This window comes from Triticum aestivum, chromosome 2A (assembly GCF_018294505.1).
Source record: "Triticum aestivum cultivar Chinese Spring chromosome 2A, IWGSC CS RefSeq v2.1, whole genome shotgun sequence".
Classification (NCBI taxonomy): domain Eukaryota; kingdom Viridiplantae; phylum Streptophyta; class Magnoliopsida; order Poales; family Poaceae; genus Triticum; species Triticum aestivum.
Window position 1 is genome coordinate 26,504,811 of NC_057797.1, and position 11,498 is coordinate 26,516,308.

The 11,498-nt window shown below is 48.5% G+C and overlaps 1 pseudogene; it reads left to right on the forward strand.

Annotated features, from left to right (window-relative positions):
• Positions 1 to 237: 237 nt before the first annotated feature.
• LOC123191396 (uncharacterized) overlaps positions 238 to 11,498 on the forward strand; it is a 127,938-nt pseudogene continuing 116,677 nt past the window's right edge.

Below are 11,498 nucleotides of genomic sequence, written 5' to 3' on the forward strand. Positions count from 1 at the left end.
TAAGCAATAATACAGTATTTAAATCCTTACTGCCAGCTTACGTCCCCTTATTATACATGCTATACACACTTCAGAAGCAAAGGTATTAAATTGATACTGTACCACCCAGCATCTACTGACCTGTCATTTCACGCTTTAACTCCGCGAGCTCTCTGCTAGTAGTAGTACACACAAAAGAAAGCACTCAGTCCTTGGTAGACCGTCTCCTCCGCCCTCCCTCACGGCGGGTGGTGCGCAATGTCAAGACCAACCAAATCCGAGCTCGACCGCTTCTTCTCGCGTAAACCTGACCTCCCCGGGAGATATGGGACCGCATCCGAGCTCTCAAGAATGTTCCCCTCTGGATTTGAATCCGAAGTGGAAGATGAAGTTGAAGTTCAAGGCCCGACCTCGTCCAGGGAGAGGGAACTATTGGAGGGCGGACCCAGCGGTGAGCCGGTGCTTCCACCGTCGCCCATGGCTGAAGCTGAACCTTGGCCTATCGCCGAAGCTGTGGAAACCGGCCTTCACTCGCAAGGTCTGTCCTGACAAGAAGTAGGCTTACTTCCGGTTGGTTCTCAGTTGTTCATAGCTCCAACTGATTATAGCAGCCGCAACGACTTTAGAAATGCGTCAGTTACATTTTCTGCGTAGTAGCTGTTGTATGTTAGAAAGAATCACATGATGATTAATCAGATTGCTTGCTTAAAGTGCTATTCCTTGCTTTGCATCACGCAACATGTTTGGCTTCAGGAAGCTACTGTCACCAACTTACCGTTACTTGTCTTGCTACACCTGCAGAGTCCTCTGCTGCAGAATCCTCAAACCAAGAGTGGGGGAAGAATTTTCGGAGAAAGAGTATTCAAGGAGTGGGTGTTGCGGCTGGTCATGATCTGCTGTCCTCAGGACACGCTGGTAGCAGCGTCGGAGACAATATCCCAGGTGTTGCGGCTTATCTTGACCCTCCGGGCTCAGGAGATCCTGGTGGTAGAATCTCAGAGCATGCTTGTCCAGGTGACCTACACTACTCGGTAAAAGATTATGGGTGGAGTGCAGAAGCGAGCCAATGGCAACGGCCTAGGAGGATCCGCCGCCGCCGATGAAACCCAGACGGGCTTCTTAAACGGGCCTCAAATATTCTGACTCCTACTTAACTATGTAGACCTCAAACACGAAAAACTAATGCTCACATCCCTACTCTTTCAATATTTGATGATCTTGGTAAACATACTAAGATGCTCAACATTTATTTATATTTTTTTGCGGGGATCATATACACACCGATTCTCCTAAGGGTTCCAATTTCCTAATTCAAAATTCATCCAACTATTTTGTTTCCATATTTCCACTGATATCTTTGGCAGTCAACTGATGAATCCAGCCTGGCTTAGTTGTGCATATGCGCAGAAAGGATGTACTAGATATTTTCACAAACAGAAAAGAGAGGGTGTACTAGATATGCTTTCCATATAGCATCTCCAACAGCCGCGCAACGTGCCGCGCGCTAAAAACTCATTTGCCGCGCGCCCTTTGCCTGGTTTGGCACGGCCGGCAGTGCTGGCTCCAGCAGCCGCGCTAAAATTGAGTGCGCACGCGTAGCTCCAGCGGCCGCGCTAAAATGTAGCGCGCGCTAAACATTGCGTACATCTTTTTATATAAAAACTATAAATAAAATTCATACATAAGAACGATACATAGATATTTTACATAGTTCCATAGCATAGATATATTAAAAAACTACTGTGCAACGACATAATAAAAAAAATACTAGATAGTGCAACTACATAGTGCAACTACAGCCTACTCCCAGTCGTTATCATCATCATCATCATCATCGTCATCCTCGCTGGTCTGGTCTGAGGTATCGAGTCACATGTCCTCCCAATGGTCGTCATCACACGAAAAGATCGTCTGCCCACCATTTTCAGCGATTTCGCACTGCGATAACACCAGGGCCTTCCGCTGACATCTATCCAACCACTCGCGGGGCGCTTTGCCGTCTGCTCCTCGCGGCGCCTTGCCCAGAAGGCTTCCTCATTGGCGACGTCCTTCGGGTGGCGCCGGCGCCACTTCGCCATGGCCCGCTCGTCCTCCTCTGCGACGAAGAGGCGGCGCTGCCGCCGAGCATGCTCCGCACGTTCCTGGTCCGTGATAAGACGAGGCGGAGGGGCGATGTCCTGCGCCTGCTGGCGCGTGTGGACATCCTGGAAGTTCATCTGCTGGCGTGGCCTGTCCAGGCGCCACGCCGCCGCGTCGTAGGCGCGTGCGACCTCGTACGATGTCTAGAACGTACCGAGGCCGAGCCGGACGTCGCCGGACCGAATCTCGGCAGAGTACCAGCCGTTGGGGCGCTGGTGGACGCCGCGGTAGCCCGACGCTCCTCGGCGGCACGGCGGCATGGTGGCGCGGCGGTGGCGGGGCGCTGGAGCGGCGAGGAGAGGAAGCGGTGGAGGCGCTGGAGTGGCGAAGAGGCTACGAGGCGCGTGTGGCACTGTGGATAGGCGCTTGACGAGCGCCGCAATTTATAGGCGCACCGGAAGTGGCGCGTCAAAAGTAGCGCGTGAGCTGCCGCCCTTTCCCGCGCGTGCTTGTTTCCAGCCACCGCTGGAGCGCGCGAAACCATCCCCCGCGCGCTAAAAACCAAGTTTACCACCCGCGTGCCTTTTGGCGCGGCTGTTGGACATGCTCTTAGAGCATCTACAGCCAGGCTCCCAAACCCTCCCTATACGTCCAGGGCGACGACCCGGTAAAAAAAGGATCTAGATAGACCCCTCATACCGGCGCTAAATGCTCAGCCTGACCGGCGCCCTCATGTCCAGCCCAAATCTTGAAGTTGATATTTTATCATCACTGAAGTAACAGAAAGGACGTCAATTAAAAAAAGTATCAAAGGACATACATGGACAAAAAAATTCATGCAGAAAACAAACAAACTAAAAGCCTATGATAGGCAAAGTCAATTGTGCTTTTGAGATTTCAGAAATTTACCTGGCTGAGGCCTTAGATTAAACCAGAATAACAGAGAGATTACCAAGCCATTCACTCACATGGTTTCTTGTTTGGACGACATGAAATCCTTACAAAACTAAGCAAACTAGGAATAGAGGCATAGAAAAAGCTCGAGAGTTTTTCCTTGAAGTGGAACCCATCTATAAGGGTCTGGACAGGTCATGTGTTCACTACCGGACTCGCGGTCTATGCCTACGGCCAGGGGCCGTCGGCATAGGTCATTTGCCGTCGGCATAGATCTATGCCTATGGCTGCCGTCGGCATAGACCCGTCGGCGTAGATATCGTCAGCGTAGTCTTGTCAGACCGTCGGCGTAGTATAGCCGTCGGCATAGGGACCTACGCCGACGGCCGGGGTCAGCCGTCGGCTTAGTTTAGCCGTCGGCAGTGTTTTTCCGTCTGACGGCAACGGACGACGCCGTCAAAAGCGCTGACGAGTCATGGGACGCCACGTGGCAGAGGTACGCCGACAGCTTGGCCGTCGACATAGGTAGAAATCTATGCCGACGGCCTAGCCATCGGCGTACCTCTGCCACGTGGCGTCCCGTGGTGCTCCTGGTGGCAGTGCTATGCCTATGGCAAAGCCGTCGGCATAGATGAAAATCTATGCCGACGGCATTGCCGTAGGCATAGATCTGCCACGTGGCAAGCCCTGGTAACTCCTCGGCTTATATATGTCGACGGCTTTGCCGTAGGCATAGTTATTTTTTTATTTTTTTATTTTCCCTGTTTTCTCTTTTTCAATTCATTTGACAACATTTCAAAGCAGAATAATATGGAATTATGCAGAAATATGACAGTTCATCATCTAAACATACTCAAGTTCATCATCATCATCTAAACATAGTCAAGTTCATCATCATCATCTAAAGATCATCACCGGCGGAAGTTCATGAGCATAAAAGTAGTGCAAGACATGGAACATCATAAAAGTAGCAACATGAAAGGCATGGCACGACGGCCACATGCACGGAATCATCATCGACATCAAGCAAGACCACCTCCGCCAAAACCACCACCAAGACCACCTCCGCCAAAACCACCACCACCAAGACCACCTCCGCCAAAACCACCACCGCGACCACCATCACTCTACCAGATCGGAGTGACTGGGGTCGACGGAGCAGTAGTCGAGCCAGCGGTCCCCTACATGTTTCAGAAAAGATTCTAACGGTAAATATGATATGATAGTGTTGAATGAACGAGAACTAGTTTGCCAGTAGTTAGGCAAATGTACTAACCGGACCATCACTGCCTAGTGCCACCCATTCATCGAACGTGGGCACGCGTGGGGGTTCTCCCGCAGGTGGTGGTGGGGGTCCCATTTGTGGTGGATCCGTGCGGTTACTCCAAGACGCCAACATAGCCTAGATGTTAGTTAAACAAGCAAACTAGAAGGTCAGAAGGAAAGAAAGTGCAAAAATTTAGCTTGGTTTTAAGAGGGCAAAACTAACCGCCATCATCTGACGGTTGTAATCATCATTTTCCTTCACTCGTTGCAAGTACTCTCGCACCTCGAGATTCCTATGCTCAACAAAGGCCTTATATGCCTACATAATTTAGGTTGTTTCTAAGTGAGCAATGCTGAAAATGAACTGAGAATGCTAGAGAGAAAAAGATAAAGGGGAAGTACTTACAGCATGCTGGAGGGCTAAGGTAGTCTGTGAACGCCCCGTACTCTCTAACTGGCTCGGGTTGGTAGACCGAAGCCGTGTGTACGAGATCGAAGGAGTTATCAAGCCATCAAAACACGGATACCGGCCATGTGACTTCCCCTGGATGGCCACCACCGCCGTGTCATCGATCTGAGACTGGGCGACCTCAGGAACAGGAACATCTGGATGCAACTTCTGATAGTGCTGAGTGTAAGACTCCAGGTGCTCCTCGGTCTTGCCGTAGTACTGGCTCTCGCCCTCCTTGGGATGACTCCGCTCGTGGGCCAGCTTCCACGACTCAATGTCTGAGAGCGGCCTCTTCAACTTGTCCTCCTGCAACGTCAAACAGAAGTTAGCCATACATAAGAACATGACGGTAAAGAAGAACAAAAATGCATCATGCATATAGATATACCTTCATGGCCTTGAAGCCCCAATGGTTCCTGTTTCCTTGGCCGTGTGTCCCGTCTTTTCCACGGTTAGCCCGGGCCTTGATGCTCTTGGCAGCAAACTCTGCATCGTCGCCGAGCCACCTATCCACTAAACTCGCCCATCCGTCATGCCTTCCATAGCACCAACGATGAACAACCTATGCAAATTTTGGAATCATGACATGTGAGCACGAAACATATAGTTGACTGCTTGAAACAATCATAAGTTAGTAATAGTTACTCATGAACTGCTCCCTGTTCAAGGTAAGTCGTTGCCTCTGCGCTTGAGTTTTGGTCATCTTTTGTTGCAGGTAGATGTGGTAGTACTGCGAGACGGCAACCTAGCGCACCTCGTACTGCAACTGATGAGCTTTCTTCTTCGCAGCCGCAAGCAAGACCACGTCGGCTCTGGCCTTGTGCTCGTCAAGAACTCTATAGAGTTGCTGCAATCATGCAAAAACCAGAAGCAAACAAGGAATGAGTTGAGTGATTCAACGATAAACTATGAACGAAACTGAAGACAAGTGATTCAGAAGAGAACTTACCCAAAATTTGGTGATCACGGCCTTAGCGGCCGTCCCGTACTCCGCGTTGCTGCAAGCCTCGTAGTGGGCCCAGCTCATGGCCAAAATCCGCAGCTGCGGGTCCCTGTCTGGCCGCGGGAAGAATAGGCCAGGCCAAAACTCCTTCAATAGGACAGTGATAAGACCGTTCGGTTTACGGCCCTTTCCGCGAAGGATCCAGTTTCTACAAAAGAATCAAATGATTGCCATGTGTACAATAAGAAAATGTTGTCATGTGTTGAAAATATGATCGAGAGGCACTTACTCTGCCCCCACAGGTTCAATGAGCCCCTTGTGCTCCTCGATAGAAGGTGGTGTAGGTAGTCCGGCATTACCACGCAGCCACCCCTGCGGAGCACCCGGTGGCAAGTCACCCCACAACTCGGGATCAACATCCCCTCCACCCTCCTCGCCCTCCTCCTCACCCTCCTCCTCGCCCTCCTCCTCCTCGCCCTCCTCCTCCTCACCCTCCTCCTCCTCGCCATCAGGAACATACTCCTCCTCCTCAGACTCAGAAGGTGCCTCTGTATAGGAGGGCATCGAAGAAGACCCTCCTATTTCGAACACGGCCCGGAGTTTTTTGCCCCGGCTGCCTCTCCCCCCACCTCCTCCTCCTCTAGGGGCTCTCCCCCCACCGCCTCCTCCTCTAGGGTCTCCTCCCCCGACCCCTCCACCTCACTGTGAGGTGTCATCCTCGCGTAGTCAGGAGGGAACCTTGTGGGCTCGTCCACTCCGAGTAAGTCCTTTGAATTTACTGAGGAAACTGGCGCCGCTGGACTTGCCCATGATTAGCAAACCTGCATTGAGAAGAGAATAAACAATTAGTAAGGATATCAATTAAACAAGCATACAGGAAAAACATTAATACCAGAAGAGCACATTAAGCATACTATTGTAATGATCATTAAAAGAACTTACATTTTCTAGAACCCATATGAATCATCACTATTGTAATCTATTTGTGGACCGGTCTCATCATCACTATCACACATATCATCTTCGTTGTCTGACGGAGGTGGAGGCTCTTCCTCATCGTCAGCGCCTTCATTTAACTTTTCAAGCATAATTATGTCTCTTTGATTCACAACTGCCTCACCATCAATCTGTGCGTCGTCGTCGTTTGGGTCCAGGTCAACATAACCCAAGTTATCATCCTCGTTGTTTCGGACCACGTCATCATGTTCCTCTTGATAGAACACTCCCTCGTATGTCATGGGGTTTATGTTGTAGTAATCATCATCGTTCGGGTCCGGTAGCTTACCATGCGGCGACACCTTGAACACAACTTCCCAACCCTTTAGGTACTCTTTCTGGCATGGGTAAGGCAGATAATATACTTGTGTGGCCTGGGTAGCGGCGATAAAGAGATCAGCTCCGGCATAGACGGTTGATGGTTTAACTTCAACTAAACCAACAGAAGGCGTATGTCTCAGACCCTTTTTGGGGTCGAACCATCGGCATTTGAACATAGTGAGACTTAGGTGTTCGCGGCCACGTTTGAACGTAAGCTCGTATATTTTTCCTACCCTTCCATAGTAATCTACTTTATTATCTCCTTCAGTGAAGACTCCAGTATTTATGGTTTTGGGATCAGGCCGACTGTTCTGGTGCTCCTCTGTATGGAAGCGATACCCATTCACATCATAGTTTTGGCATGTCATGACGACAGGGTCAAAACCCATGGAAACCCATCTCAATTTTTCATCCATTGATTTGGTCGGATCATTTCCCTACAAGTTTAATTGAAATTATAGGGTGCATGAGTTTAATTGAAATTATAGGGTGCATGAGTTTAATTGAAATAGGTAATAGGGAAGTGAATTACTTTCTCCATGAACCACGCAACGAAATTTTTCCTTCCATCAGCACCCTTTCGGAGAAGAGCAAGTGCCTCCGCTTCAGTAGGAGGCAGCATTCCCGTCCATTCTTCTTCAACGAATCGACTACAATAAGAACAGCGGTATAAGAACTAGGCAAAGTGAACATAACGAATTGACTAAAAGAATGGTGCAAAGGTATTACCTCATCCACTCATCCTCAACTTCCTTGATGTTGTGCAAGATATAGAACATGACATCCTCCCACTCATCTCGTGGCATGAGATAAGGTTTCGAGCATCCAGCCCTACCACCTTGCCCGATGAATAGAGGCAACTTTGGTATATACTTGGGTTCTTCTGTATTGTATCGAGACACCTTATTATGCAACGTGGGAACATGGTCCAGATAGTAGGCTGTCCTGAGGTCTGCCACCTCCTCTAGGATAACTGCCTCAGCTATGGAAGCTTCAATCTTAGCTTTGTTTCCACATTTCTGTCTCAAATGCTTGTTCTGTCTCTCAGGGCCGTACTGCCAACGATTCTGCACAGGCCCCCCCAACAATACCTCGTCCGGGAGGTGCAAAATGAGATGTGTCATCGGAGTAAAGAAGCCTGGTGGGAAGATCTTCTCTAGCTTGCATATCAACTCCGGCGCCTTCTTATGCATTTCTTTTATCTTCTCAGGACATACTTCTTTAGCACAAAGCGTGCGGAAGAAATGGCTTAACTCCACAAGCACACGCCAGACACGCTCGGGAACATAGCCCCGAACCATCACTGGCATAATCCGCTCAATCCATACACGATAGTCATGACTCTTGAGCCCGGTCACTCTGCCCGTTGAAAGATTGACCCCCTTAGTTATATTCGACGCATAACCATCAGTGAACTTCACGATGTGTTTCAGCCACTTGAATGCCTCCATCTTATGATCCTTTTTAAGTACGAAGTCAGCATCTGGCTTGAACCAAGATTTTCGACTGCCAGTGGGAGGCTGCATGTGTAGACGTGGTCTATCATAAATATTCTATTGATCAACTCTAGCATTAACATTATCCTTTGTCTTATCAGGAATGTTGAGGATCGTGTGAAAAAGGGACTCTGCGACATTCTTTTTGGTGTGCATCACGTCTATGTTGTATGGAAGTTTGAGGTCCTTAAAATAGGGAAGCTGCGTGAAGGGGGTAATGTGAGTCCAGTTGTGCGTCTCACCATATCCTTCAATTTTTTCCCTTTACCTTTTCCTTTGCCCTCGCCCTCGTCTTCGCCTGTGGCTTTGCCTTTGCCTTTGCCTTTGCCTTTACCTTTGCCTTTCCCTTCACCGGCGGGCTTAAGAGCTTTCAGCTGAGCAAGCACATCCGCACCAGAAAACGTTGGAATCTCGTTTACTTCATGGACAACTTTGCCTTTTGTGAAGTTCTTCTTGTCTTCCCTATCAGGATGGTCTGGAGGGAGGAACTGTCGATGCAGGTCAAATGCAACATACTTGCCACCCTTCTTCAGCCAAATGAAAATTAAGGCCTGCATGCACACTAGGCAAGGCATCTTTCCACTTGTACACCATCCGCAGAACAGGGCATAACCGAGAAAGTCATGCATGCAATATTGTAGCCAAACTTTCATCAAGAAATTTTTCTGCAGATGTTGGTCGTATGTCAACCTCGGGAAGTACCAAGAATGGTGCAAATCATCCACCAACGGCTGCATAAACACACTCAACTTCTTCCCCAGATATTCAGGCCCCGGAATTATAAGCGACAGGAACATGGTCTTGCGTTGCATTATGGCGCCGGCAGGGAGATTGAGCGGAATAACAAATACGGGCCAACAGCTGTATGGATTAGACGACATACCATATGGATTGAACCCATCACCTGTTATAGCAATTCTGACTTCCCAGCCTCGGCTGCTTCCTCCGGGTACTCTATATCGAATGACTTCCATGCTTCACCTCCTGATGGATGTACAATTTTTTTTGGATTGTACCTTTTCCCTTCCTTGTGCCACATCATCATTTTGGCAGACTCCTCGGTGATGAAAAGGCGCTGCAGTCTTTTTATAAAATCAAGATACCGAAGAACCTTCACAGGGATTTTTAGCTGCTACTTCTGACCATGCTTATCGACCACCTCAATATACCGAGAGGAACCGCACTTCCTACAGTACTTGTCATCCGCATACTCATGCCTAAACAAAAGGCAATTCTTTGGACAAACATGTATTTTCTCATAGTCCATGGAGAGCGCCTTCATGATTTTCTTCGTAGCGTACATGGTTTTCGGCAGTTCATGGCCCTCAGGCAGGCTATTAGCCCATACTCCCAGAAATGCTTCGAAGCAACCTCGGCTACAGCCATACTCAGCCTTGACTGCCATCAGTTGCGAGATGGCATCCAGCACAAACAGCTTGGCACCCTCATAGAGAGGTTTCTTTGACGAGGCCAAGATTTCCAGGAAGGCCTTTGTGGTTTCCTCCGGTTCCTCCGGTTCATTCGCTTAATGTGATGGAGGTGTCGGGTGTGCAGCAAAGACATCATCTAGCATGTCTCTAACCCCATCATCCTCATAACCAGCGACGCATTGTCGTATCACATCCTCTCTACCACGGTCCTGCTGGGCAAAGTTTATCGGCATATTAAAGTTGGGCATAAATCCATGCGTGCGAAGGTGCTTAGTCATCTCACTCTTATCTCTGCGGATACGTCTCTTACATCTGGCACACGGGCATTCTGGCACCATCCTCATTGGACTACGGAATATCTCTTTCAAAAACACATCAGTTTTCTCGACCCACTCTGTTGTTACTTGATTCCGACGGAAAAACCCACTATACATCAACTGATTATCTGCCATCTCTGCTTTATTGGAAGCCACACAACAAAATTAAGGATTCATTTAAACTCACATCAATATTTTATTTTTTACAAGGTTGACGAGAAACGACATTTAATCGACCTACATCTCTAATAGGTAAAGATGGGTCCTAATCCCACCCGAGAATGTGTAGATTGAGTACGTTGTCCATGCTCTACCCCACTCCGAGACAAAATTCCGGCAGCACCTCCCCGCTGTTCTCCAAATACACGTCTCAACAAAATGCCGAGAGAATGTGCATCCGGTGAACAACAGGGAGGTGCCACCGAAATCCTGTCTCGGAACGGGGTAGAGCATGAACAACGTACCCAATCTACACATCCTCGGGCTGTCCGTGGAAAGCGCTGGACAATCCGAAAGAGCTGCGGTGATAAATATGCAATTGAATGCATATTTATCGATGCAACCCTTTCGGACGGGAGACCTAGGTTATGCGACTTGATGTGAAAATTTAATCTAGTGACATGATTAAAAGAACGTATGAGGTGGTGGATTTGTAGCTCACCCTCGGATGTAGATGATGCAGTCGATCAGTGAAGGGACAATCAAAGACCAAGAGCTCCAACGTCAATGATCACTCCACCGGAGGCAACACCAGAGATCCTCTAAATTCCACCAAATGAAAAAAATTAGGTCATCGCATCACATATAAAGCATCATCACACATCACATCATATCACAAACTTGTTTTAGCAAGACCAACTTGATGAAGTAACCACTCATCATATCCAAATTTTAACTTTTGTCTATCTATCTTCACAAAAAATTACTCTTCCCTCTCATCTCATCTTCACAATACATATATCTATAATATTGAGTATGTATCTAAAAACATAGTAAAACTACACAAATATCCATTCATCTCATCTATCTATCTCACATTGTGCACTTAATTTTTTTCAGATTTATACTCTCTTTCATTTCATTCATCTATCTAATCATCTATTAATATACATATATATATGCATTCATCTACAACATTACTACACAAAAAAGGTAAAAAAAATCTTACCTACGGATGAGGGGGCGACCACCGGAGCAGGGGGCGGCCGGTCGGGGCAGGGGACGACCACCGGAGCGGCAGGGGGCGGTCGCCGGAGGGGCCGGCCGGTCGGACCAGCAGGGGGCCGGCCAGGCTAGGCCGTGGGCCGGCCGGGGCGGCGTCCATGT